Source organism: Stegodyphus dumicola, chromosome 8 (assembly GCF_044657685.1).
Source record: "Stegodyphus dumicola isolate Sdum_Otavi_A_Nest chromosome 8, ASM4465768v1".
Taxonomy (NCBI): Eukaryota; Metazoa; Arthropoda; class Arachnida; order Araneae; family Eresidae; genus Stegodyphus; species Stegodyphus dumicola.
This window is the reverse complement of record NC_140775.1, coordinates 151,866,590-151,878,519: the sequence shown is the minus strand read 5'-3', so window position 1 is coordinate 151,878,519 and position 11,930 is coordinate 151,866,590. Positions and strand designations below refer to the sequence as shown.

Genomic DNA, 11,930 nt, shown 5'->3' with positions numbered 1-11,930 from the left:
TGCGAATTTTATTTGGATTAATCCTAAATTTCGAATTATGAACGAAGGAATCAAGTAAGTTTAATAAAAAAAAGAGGTATTAATAAATATATATCAAATTCAATTAACACTGTGGAGCTAAAATTTTAAGAGCTCTTTTTTTTTTAAACTACTCGTGCGATTTTTAGAAAACTTGGCAGTTTGGCTTAATTTGAGTGTTAGAATCGAAATGTGGAAAAAATTTGCATGTCATTTCAGAAAAAGTCCAATTTTTTGTCAAAATGCCTATACTAGAACAATATATATCCTAAATTTAATACATATCCTAAGTCGCTCTTTCGATACATGAAAAATGCAAGTTGAATTTCGTCAATCGGCCCAATAGAACGGGAGATATAGAATTGTCCTTTTTTTGGCGCAGTATAAATCAGATTTGAATTTGTTTAAGCGCATCTGATTCTTCTGGTTAGTTAAAACAAACAGTTTATTTTTAAGAGCTATCATGTCTAATTATGAGATAGGAAATAGTATTTTTTTGTTATTCAGGAACCGTAATGGGATAAACAGTATTACAAATATTATTTCAGATTTGTAAGATTTTCAGATTCTTATGTTTTGAGAGGTAAGCGATTTCTGTTAACTGTATTCTTACTGCAGATTTATTTCTTATTTCAAAAGTTTTGAAGCCATGCCAAACAAGAGATGAAAAGCTGTAAATTTCCTTTCTATTTCAAATTATTTTGAAAATGTGAAAAGGATTTGTTTTGTGTAATAATTTTTCCACGCTTAATTTTCCTTAAAATTTTAGCTAACATTCAGATTATTTTGGCAAGCAAATAATTCGTAGTTCTGTTCAAGGTTGCTAAATTATAAAAAAAGTATCCGTTACGGATAACCTCAAATTACGACGCAGTATGTGAAGTATCGAGTGGGCATCCGGCAGACACAGAGATCGCGAAGGAAGTAGATTGCATATTTCCGCAACTTAATTATATATGTATAAAAACACGATTTACTTTAATCTTATCCAAATGTATAAAACTTTCAGCTTTACTGTTCGTCATCGACTCACTAATCAACGCGCGGATTCTCTCTGCAACCGCTTTGGTCATCGCTTCCACAGGTATGGCATACGTTGTTTAACAAATTAATATTCGTAATTACGAAACAGGTTTGATATATTGTTTTTCTAGAAGTGATAATGGAAAAAAATTATTCTACATTTCTATTTACAAATATTAAATTAATCTAATAGAACACAAGCTTGACGCGTGTATTTCTTCCTGAATAATTACCGAATACTCTTCAGTGCATAAAGCGTATATCTCTTAAATCGCTTATAAGGTTATTTATCTTCCAATTTTAGCTCGTTCTACATTTTAAATGTTCATTTTAAAAATGTATTATGCAACGTTGTTCAACGGTAAAATCTTCAGTACAGAACTTTTCAGGGAATCTTTTTTATATATATATATATATATATATATATATATATATATATATATATATATATATTTTTTTTTTTTTTTTTAAATTCGTAATTAGATTATCAATAATGACGGCTAGAGTCGTTGAAGTATAGAACTTTAAGTTGATGGCTACAATAAAATGTTTAATGTTTCTTTTAGTCTATTACAGTTTGCTCGATTGCACATTCTTAAAACAATAACTTATACAGGTGCTAATTTGGCAGACGGTTGCACGGATTTTTGGCGATTTACGTTGGCCGAATTGTTGGCGCGATTTTTACAAACGTCAGCCATCTTGAAAAACGCTGTTTTTACGCATAGTAAAGTATTCGAAACTTAAAAAAAAAAATAAAATAAATATCGTTAAAAGTAATGGATTAATTTTTTGTTGAAAATGTCGTTTTTTAAGATGGCAGGCAAGTGTAAATAAATACATTTACTATGAGTATAAAATACTAAAGTAAGGTTATTATTACTTTCATGTAGCAAAGAAGAGAATAAAAAGACCGCTATAAAAACATTGGGCCAACGTTTAATTAGATTAAAATATTACTGAAATTGAATATCGAATTAAAAACCATCATGCCAACATTTAAAAGAATTAGAATATTATTAAATTCAAATACTTTAAAATACGTTATATAGAATATAATTAACATTAAAACATATGGACAATAATTATCTCAGCAATTTCTGAAAATAGTGTATTAATTTTTTAACAAAAATTGAAGTATACAATTATAAAATAAAAGAAAAATATGTACTTACATTTTTTTGAGTGTTTAACCTGTTGTTTACTGAGAGAGAGAGAGAGAACGGAGGACGTGGGCACTATCCCTTTATCAAACGGTTAATTAGTATAGCACCACGTCCACCACTATCTATAGCACCCCTTCAAAATACATAATGCCACCTGAAAGGTATTCAACGTGCACGACAAGACATACAATATAATATGTTACAGAGTTACAGATTAATATTCAAGATACATTACTGGTACATTACTGATACAAACATGACAGATGCTGAACTGATAAAAGGCTGATATAATACTAATATTAACACTGATTAATACTACTACAGTACTGATACATTGATATAACACTGAATATTATTACTGATTAAATGGGAATGGTTTTGCATAAGTCGGTAAATAAATCAACGAAATAATACGTTACAGAGACTCAAATATTGCGAATTAAAATATCACAAATGAATGTTCTACTGTTACATTTCTTGTACTATTGTACTATCTATAGCACCCCTTCAAGATACATAATGCCACCTGAAAGGTAATCAACGTGCACGACAAGACATACAATATAACATGTTACAGAGTTACAGATTAATATTCAAGATACATTACTGGTATATTACTGATGCAAATATGACAGATGCAGAACTGATTAAAGGCTGATATAATACTGGTACTGATATTAACACTGATTAATACTGCTACATTACTGATACATTGATATAAAACTGAATATTAATACTGATGAAATGGGAATGATTTTGCACAAGTCGGTAAATAAATCCACGAAATTATACGTTACAGAGATCCCCCCCCCCCAAAGAAAGAAAAATGAGAATTAAAATATCATAGATCAATGTTCTACTGTTACATTACTTGTACATTACTGATGAAATATAACTGATACACTACTGATACAAGGCTGATATATTAGTGATACAATACTTTACTGATTGTAAGACTGTTTTTATTGCTCATGCGATATATGCACGAGCAAATATGCATATACAATACTAGTATTAATACTCATACAATACTTAACTGATATTAATACTCATACAATACGTTACTGATATTGATACTCATACAACACTTTTATTGGTATTAATACTCATTCAATACTGACTAATAGTGATTAATTGTAAATGGGAAATACTGATACTGATACAATACTTTACTCAATTACGACTGTTACATTACTGATACAAATGTGGATATATAATATTTAAATGTTACAATACTGATACAATACTTTACTGGTATTAATACTTACACAATACTGATTAGTACCGGTACTATACTTTGCTGGTGTAAGACTATTATATTGTTGGTACAAATTTGCATATAATCCATACGGAGCATACGTTAATGCAAGCAGGAGAATTTACGCTGTCTGACATAAGTCCATGCCCAGCGCAGACAGTTTGTCCATTAAATTGACAACCTTTGTAATCAGATATCTCTGCTTTAAGATAAATTTGCAGTACCACAATAAAAAATCAAAATCATAATTTAGATAACATCTTTGAAGGAATTCGAAGATATAAATTAAATTTTAAAACGGCGCGGAAATGCACAAATTGTCAGTAACCAATCAGAGAGCTGATTACAGCTCGTTAATGCACAAATATTCTATAACCAATCAGAGAGCTTATTACATCACGGCTAGAACTAAAATTATTTAAAAATTCATACATAATAAAATCATTTTTTAAAAAAATGCAAAATTAAATTGTATTTTAATATTTAAAAGCCATAAATAATGTTTAAAACATCACATTAAATTTATACATATTAAAACGAATTACTTTTAAAGTAAGGTGACGTCATTGATTACATCATCCACAACATAAAATTTCATACAATATATGATAAACAATAAAATTTTTATTTCAAATAAAAATGCAAAATAAAATTGATTTTTAATATTTAAAAGCCATAAATAATATTTTAAACACGGAATTTATGCACAATAAAACGCATTATTTTTTAAATAAAATGACAACAAAGTATCGGTTATCATAAATAACTTATCCAGCAATGGGTTTACCATAAGTTGTATTACTCGCCAAAGGAAAATCGCCAAAAAATCGCCAAAATCCGTGCAACCGTCTACCAAAGTAGCACCCTTATACAGTACGTTATCTATATTATATGTTGTTGTTGTTGCTTATGCTCTGACGTAATCAGCCCAAGTCCACGAAATTCTTTGTGCTAAAATACGCCTGCCGTTGGCAACAGCCTTGTTCACTATTTAGGTGACAGTGCGATTTAGCTCAGTTCCGCCCTAATTTCTACTAAGTTTTCAAAAATTACGCACTGTAATTAAGTTTGCGATTGGACCGGGTGGGAGCCCGTTACAGGCATAAGACCGTCCATGAGACGATTAGGTGGACAGAGCTTCGCCCGACACTGTTACTGATACTGATACGTTTCAACATGCAGAGAACGTTTACACAGATTTAAAATGATTTGGGACTGTTTAATTAATGTTTAAAATGCAAAGAGTATTTTTTAAATACTAGATCTAATAGCATTTTTCTGGACTATAAGTTGACATCATGATTTCTATGATAGCAAGGTTTTCTGCAAATTTTCCAGGAGTATTGTTTTCCATTCTTTTTCTACTGCTTTCAAGTCCATCAATAGTGGTGGTTTTGCGTTTAGTAAGAGTTCTTTTTAAGAGATCAAAGGCACGGTAGTTCATAGTTGAAATGTCAGGAAACTTTACCGGAGTATGTTGAAGAGGTTACAATACCTGAGGCAGTCTTCATTTTTAAAGGGATACAGCGGTACTTTCCGAATTATGACTTTTTCCTTCTGTCTTGATGAAGTTTCACTCATTGAAAGTCATTGGGATAAAGAAATAGAATCTCCTCTGTACGATTACGACGGAAAACTAGCGCATTTTTTGTTGTCAAAATGATTAGTTAATCTGCTTCAAATTTAAAAGTTGTTCAAGAGCGGCTAAGCCTAGTTTTCTTTACCACAGCAACCATATTTGTTAACATTTAAAACTTCAGAAGAGTGAAATTAGTTGCTGCACCTTCAGTGTCTTTTTGCCGAGTGGGATCGAGATCGAAAGTAAACTTTGAGTTTTGTGCACCGTAAAATCTGCCTTTCTGCCCGATGTCCGAAATGTTTGCTTTTGCGTAGAAACTCTAATTGTAATTGTAAAATTAGTTTTTTAATTGTTCTAACTGTATTTGATGTTTTATGTTTTTCTGTATTTTTCAAGTTTTAATGAAGGTACTTTGAGGTTTTATGTATTTTTGGTATTGATTTAACGCTTTTTTTCACGCTTTTTATTTTTAATTTCCCGTTGTAAGAGAATCCTGCGACAATCATAAACTCCTTTCTGAAACTTTCTTTGTATTGGCGGAACCAGGTATATTTGCAATTTTTTCCCTTTGTTTTCCATAATAAAGAGACCTTTTTTGGTTGTTGCAGAAACCCACGCTTCATCAAGGGTCACAATGCATCCATTTATCTCTATATCATTTTCCTTTAAGTTTTAAGAAACTGTTCTGCGTTGAGTCATGTGCTTCGGCAAAAGCTGGCGGTCTTTTTTTATGCTAAAGTTTGGTTTATTTATTTTATTTATTGCTATTAGAGATGTATTTAAAGACTTTGTGTCGGTCTGTATCGGTGGATTTTCTGTCGTTACCAACGATTTAACTTTAGAAACATTAGAAACAGTACGTACCTGTTTATAATGTTTCTAAAGTTAAATCGTTGTTGTAAATAAAAATTGTATATTCGTTTTGAATCTTCCGTGTATGTAGAAGTAATGACTTATATTTTTTTTATTCCGATTAATAATGTTGCATATTCCGTACTTAGAAATTTTAAAACCCTGCATTTGACAGCCCTAATGGATGGCATTTTATCACTGAATTTATCTTAAAAATTGCAAATTACTTCGCTACGTCTTTAGAAATATAAAATTGAGTAACTCTATGAATGATGAGCAGGGCTGAAATGAAGAAAATGAAAAAAAAAAAAAAAATGAGGAAACACGTGTGCAGAATATATAGAAAGGAATATATTTTAAAACTAAAAAACACTCACACAAGTATTTATATTTCAACGTACTTTCAATTTATTTCTCAGTTAATGTTGTAGTTACCTGAAAACATGCAAACGGAATTTCACAGTAAGATGTGCTATAGAAGTAAAGTTAGTTAATTGAACTTTTATAAGCTGTACCTACGTGTAGATAACTATTAATCAAGTAACAATATACTTGTGCATTAAAAATTTACCCCTATCTTCTTAAGAAGCTTAAACTTCTTTTTCTTTATTTCAAACTAGCAGCTACGAGGCCAGCCTTCCTCTGGTTTTTAAATGTACCGGAAAAATGCCTGAAGGGAGAAACAAACGTTAAATTTAAAAACTGAGCAGAATTTTACTCTCCAGAACAACTTCATAAAAAAAATTAAAAAAAAACTCAAATTTAAAAATAATGTATTTCATATAACAAAATTACAATGAAATAATACACATATTAATTATCCTAATAAATAAATTAACCAACTTCCTGTTGCCTTCATTCCACAAACGTCCAGTATCCAAGAGAAACATTAAATTTAAAAACTGCACATAATTTATCGCCCTCATTTTTTCAAATGGCAACAGTGCTGATTTTTAACAGTCAGCAGTCCAGTATACAATTGAATGAAGAACTGTTGCCCAAACCACATTTCTAAAACAACGAAACTATTCAAAATGATGCGATAAAATCGAAAAGATAAAATTTAAAAACATCTGATTCAAATTTTGAAAAAATCGCTTTATGTATCATAATATATAATGTAATATGTAATGTAATCGTAATAGTGTCATATGTATCATAATAGATAATGTAATCGTAATAGTGTCATATGTATCATAATATATAATGTAATATGTAATGTAGTCGTAATAGTGTTATATGTATCATAATATATAACGTAATATGTAATGGTAATAGTGTCATATGTATCATAATATGTGATGTAGTATGTACTGATTAATAAGCAACATGACACACAATGCAAAGCCCAACTGAAACAATGTGAATGCAAACTGTATAATAGATATAATGCATAACGATGTAGGCAGTGTATCGAGTAACGGGTACAATGGGCATGGTCCAGATGACAATTCAATATGCATCCAGTGTATAAAGCCTATCATATGTATAATTTATCCTGTATAATGCAATACCTGTGTATAACTAATTTCCTGTGAATAATTTAACCCGTATCGTGCTTATAACCCCCTATTGCGTATAATGTTCCTATGTATCATTAATTTCCCGTATATAATGTAATGCGTACCCAGTGTATAATGATAATATAATGCGTATCCTGTGTCTAATGCGAATCCTGTGCAAAATAACCCTTTTATAATGTACCAATATAGGGTTTATTAGAAAAGAATTTTAATGTAATAAGTTGATGTGAAGTTAATGTAATGTTAGAGTAAGGTATTAATTTGATATGTAGTATATAATGCAATGTGTAAATCATGTATCGTAATATATAATGTAAAACGAAATGTAAGATAAAGGTGGGCGTGGTGCTGTACTGATTAACCCAAATGGTAAAGGGTCAGTGCCCACGTCCTCCGTCGCTTATCGCTTATCGCTATTTGGCAAAATATATGATATTTATGTTTAAAATTTAATCTGTTCGTTACTGATTAATAAACAAAGCTATTTAAGTTTAACAGATGCAATTTTCTTAAGTATATATATATATATATATATATATATTGCTTTTCTTATTTGATCGATTTAAATACAAATGCATTTAATTCATAATACATCTAATTAAAAACATTAAATATTTTTATAGAATTACGTTATGTATTTTTTTTCACTTTTGAAATGTAAGGAAGATTATATAGCTCTTCAATGTTAGCCTAAATGTATATTCATCAAGTACCCAATAAAATGTTTCCATATTCCACCCGTGCCATCTCTATTGATAATGTGTACTACTAAACCATATTAAACTTAAAAAAAAAAAAACATTTTGAGTGACCGTTAAAAATCTGATCCCTTTCAAACATTTTTCTTAATTATTTAATTATCTATTAAAGATTGTAGAGAATTTGGAATTTTAACCCTTAGACCTTTTGCTTCTGTGATGCCATCCGATGAACACTTATACAATAGAATAAACAGCCATCGAAATACTTAAAATTTGCGAAGAGAGCCTAACGCTTTTCTACATTCATCCGATGTTTCTGCTTTTGGAGTGCAGCAAATATTTTCCATATAAGTATTACGTTCTATTTTGCAATTTGCAGGACAGAAACTCTCTTAAGGAGATTAAGAGACGAAGTTTATTAGGAAGTTTTTGAAGGAGACGAAGTTTAATAGGAAGTTCAAGAAAATGTTAATAAACGTGCAGTAAATATGAAAATCGTAAAGAAATTAAACAGATGAAAGAGCCAAATTAATTAGTTTAAGGCTTTATTTTGTGTATTACAGTACAACTACAATTATCCGAACTTCGATTATCCGAATCGCTGCTTATCCGAATGGCTTTCAGAATTTCAGAAAAAAATTTAAGACGGAAACTTAGTGTTGGATAATTCAACGATTTCAGACATTAAAAGAAGCAAACCTACAATTTTAAATTTCGTGTCACTGCTTCAAAACGAGGGTGGAAGTTCTTCAAGAAAATTTAGAAGATGTCGTTTTCAAGTGGTTTTTGCAGCAACGTTTTACGAGAAACCCAATTTCGGGTTCGATTCTTTATGAAAAAGCTAAGATCCTAGCTTAGAAGCTTGGTTGTTCATCCTGTAAAGCAAGTGACGGCTGGTTAAGAAATTTTAAGTTCAGGCGCAGTATCCGTCAAACAGCTTACTTCGAGAGGTTCAGGAAGCAATGACTTTCAGCCTTGTACGTACTGTACAGTACGCTGAATAACATGTACGGAAAGTATTACCTTTTCGTTTGGTATATAGGTGCATCTAGACAAGAGCCAGTGCACCTCGAAGTGACTGTTTCAAAATTTCTTTATTGTGTGTTACCTTTATTTATTAAGTGTCATGTTTTTTTGCACTTAAACCGTAAAATTCAGTTCAACAGATATGTCGCAAAATAATTTTAAATCTTTATAATAAATTTAGAGAAAATTTTAAATCTTTAGAGATTATCTTTAAAATTCCCGATACACAGTTCCGCTCGCTGGAAATAAAAAGGTTCCCCCCCCTCGTAAAGTGTTGCCATTACTACTTTTAAATCGTTCATTTGTTAATAAAAATTCGTTAAAGTTGTACAAAATATGAAATCGATCATAAAACAAATTGCAAATTTTAAATTTGGGCTTGCAGATGCCCATACTCGCAGTAGGATTACGTCATTTAAAATTGGATGGCTGTATATACCGTTGTTTTATCACAATGCGAGAAACATACATACATTTATGCAGATTCTTCATTATTTAATTTCTTCAAATATAATGCAGGACTCTAACATTTGGTGGCAACAATTTGAAACGTGATACGCCGTTTAGAGTGAGTTGTCGCAAAATCGCAAAACGAAAACAATAGTCCTTCAGGGACAAAGGCCCCTTTGGACTAAAAACCCACAAATTTGACAAAAAATGTATTGCATATAACAAAATTATAATGAAACAAGCAATATCCTTTAATACAAATATTAATTATCCTAATAAATAAATTAACCAACTTCCCGTTGCCTTCTCTCGACAAATCTCCAGTATCTAAGAGAAACATAAAATTTAACTGCAGAGAATGATCGCCCTCATTTGTCGAAGTGGCAACAGTGCTGATGTTCAACAGTCAGCAGTCCAGTATACAATTGAATGAGAAACTGTTGCCAAAAAGCACATTCCTAAAAGAATGAAACTATTCAAAATGATGCGATAAAAACGAAAAGATAAAATAAAAACAAATCTGATTCGAATTCTGAAAAAATCGCTTCGAGATGCACTGGCTCTTGTCTAGATGCACCTACATACCAAATTTTGTAGCCCTGTGTCTATTAGCTTACGCGCAGCACGAATGAAAGACGCACAGACTCTTTCTTTTATTACATGTAGTTAAAATCTTACTTTATTACATGTTTTATTACATGTTCTTTTATTTTATTAGGAAGATCAAGAAGATTTTAATAAACGTGCAGTGAAATAATTATAATAAGTAATTAGAGATTATATACACTCCATTTAGGATGCATTGATTTTTTAATGGCGAAATGCTTTTATGGTGGTACATATATTTTTGTTTCATATTTATGTGGAACAAAATTTGAAAAATTTGCGAATCCCTGCTTTAGAGAATATTCAAAGGTTATTAGTATTTTGCCATCGGATAACTTAGTATCTAACTCGGATGCGACAGGCAAATTGCTTAAAATAATAAAATCATTTTATGGTTGTAAAATATATTATGTAAAATTAAATATTGGTAACCCCGAAATTTCGAACGTTTAAAATTCCAGCAATGCTTTTATTCCTATGCTGTTCGGTTTTATTGTAATTATTTTTACTATATCCGATTTTGATCGCAAGGTGATGTGTTAATTACAAAGGGAAATATTTTGAAAATTTTTCTTTTAGTGTTATATGTAATATTTGATAATTCTTGAATGACTTGAGTTTATTTATTGCCTTTCATCTCTTTTGTTTTATGTATCTATCTATGTATATATAAATGGGTGGGTTTCCTATTTCTAGAGATTTCTGGAGCTTTTCCCGAATTCCGATACAACTAGTTTTGGCAAGAAGTCTACCGAATAAAAACTTATAAATAAGGTTTGTTGCAATGACGCTCTTGCATATCAAATATCATTTGATCATGAGAATATATGCCCATTTTATCCCTCATTCCAATTTTACTACCTTTAGAGCATGAGTTAGAATAACAGACAGCTAGTTTCGGTTGTTTCTTTGCTTTTTACTTACTTGTGCGAAGTAAAAAGGAAGTATTCTAATTGCGAAGAATTTCGGGTATCATATTTCAACGAAAATATCCATTTTGACTTCTCTCGAATCCATTGAAACGATGTTTTTGCGTGACATCTGGGACAGAATAAAGGACTTTTTTTCCCCCAAAACAGATTGAAAATGGGTTCAAAAGAGACTTGTTTTCGTGGCGTACATATGTAAGTACGTCCGTATGAATGTATCTCGCATAATTCAAAGGCCCACCAGCGGCCGAGCGGTAAAGTCGCTGAACACTGGTAGTTCGGTCCGAGGTTCGAATCCCGCGAACGGGCTGGCTGCATGGGTGTTTTCGTGGTTTTCCCCATGTGTAACGTGTATACGAGCCAGTTTCCCTTAGAAAGTCCTCCACGAAGGCATCCCTCCCCTTAGGCAGATAGCCCTAGTGTGCTTTGCCATAATTAAAATACACCACACCGCATAATTCAAAAATGAGTAGCCTCAGCGCATATAAATTCTTTACATGGAACTGCTGTAACATACAGTTGTGCACCTCCCTTTTTGGTTGCAAAATTTCCCGCATCAAAAATACATGAACATATATATATATATATATACATTCTGTTACCGGTCGCGGACACTTACCCTATTACCCTACACCACGTAGCCGACAGGGACACTTAGCCGACATGGACACATAGCCGACAGGACATTTAGCCGATACGGAACTTAGCCGACATGGACACATTAGCCGACAAGACACTTAGCCGACAAGACACTTAGCCGACAAGGACACTTAGCCGACAGGACATTTAGCCGACACGG

At 31.5% G+C, this 11,930-nt stretch overlaps 1 protein-coding gene across 1 annotated transcript in view; it reads left to right on the top strand.

Annotated features, from left to right (window-relative positions):
• Positions 1-987: 987 nt before the first annotated feature.
• The window catches only part of LOC118186486 (uncharacterized), a 299,034-nt gene continuing 288,091 nt past the window's right edge, over positions 988-11,930 (top strand). The window contains exon 1 of the mRNA XM_085822586.1: positions 988-1,102. The gene's annotated coding sequence lies outside the window, so the exon portion shown is untranslated. The remainder of the gene's footprint in view (positions 1,103-11,930) is intronic.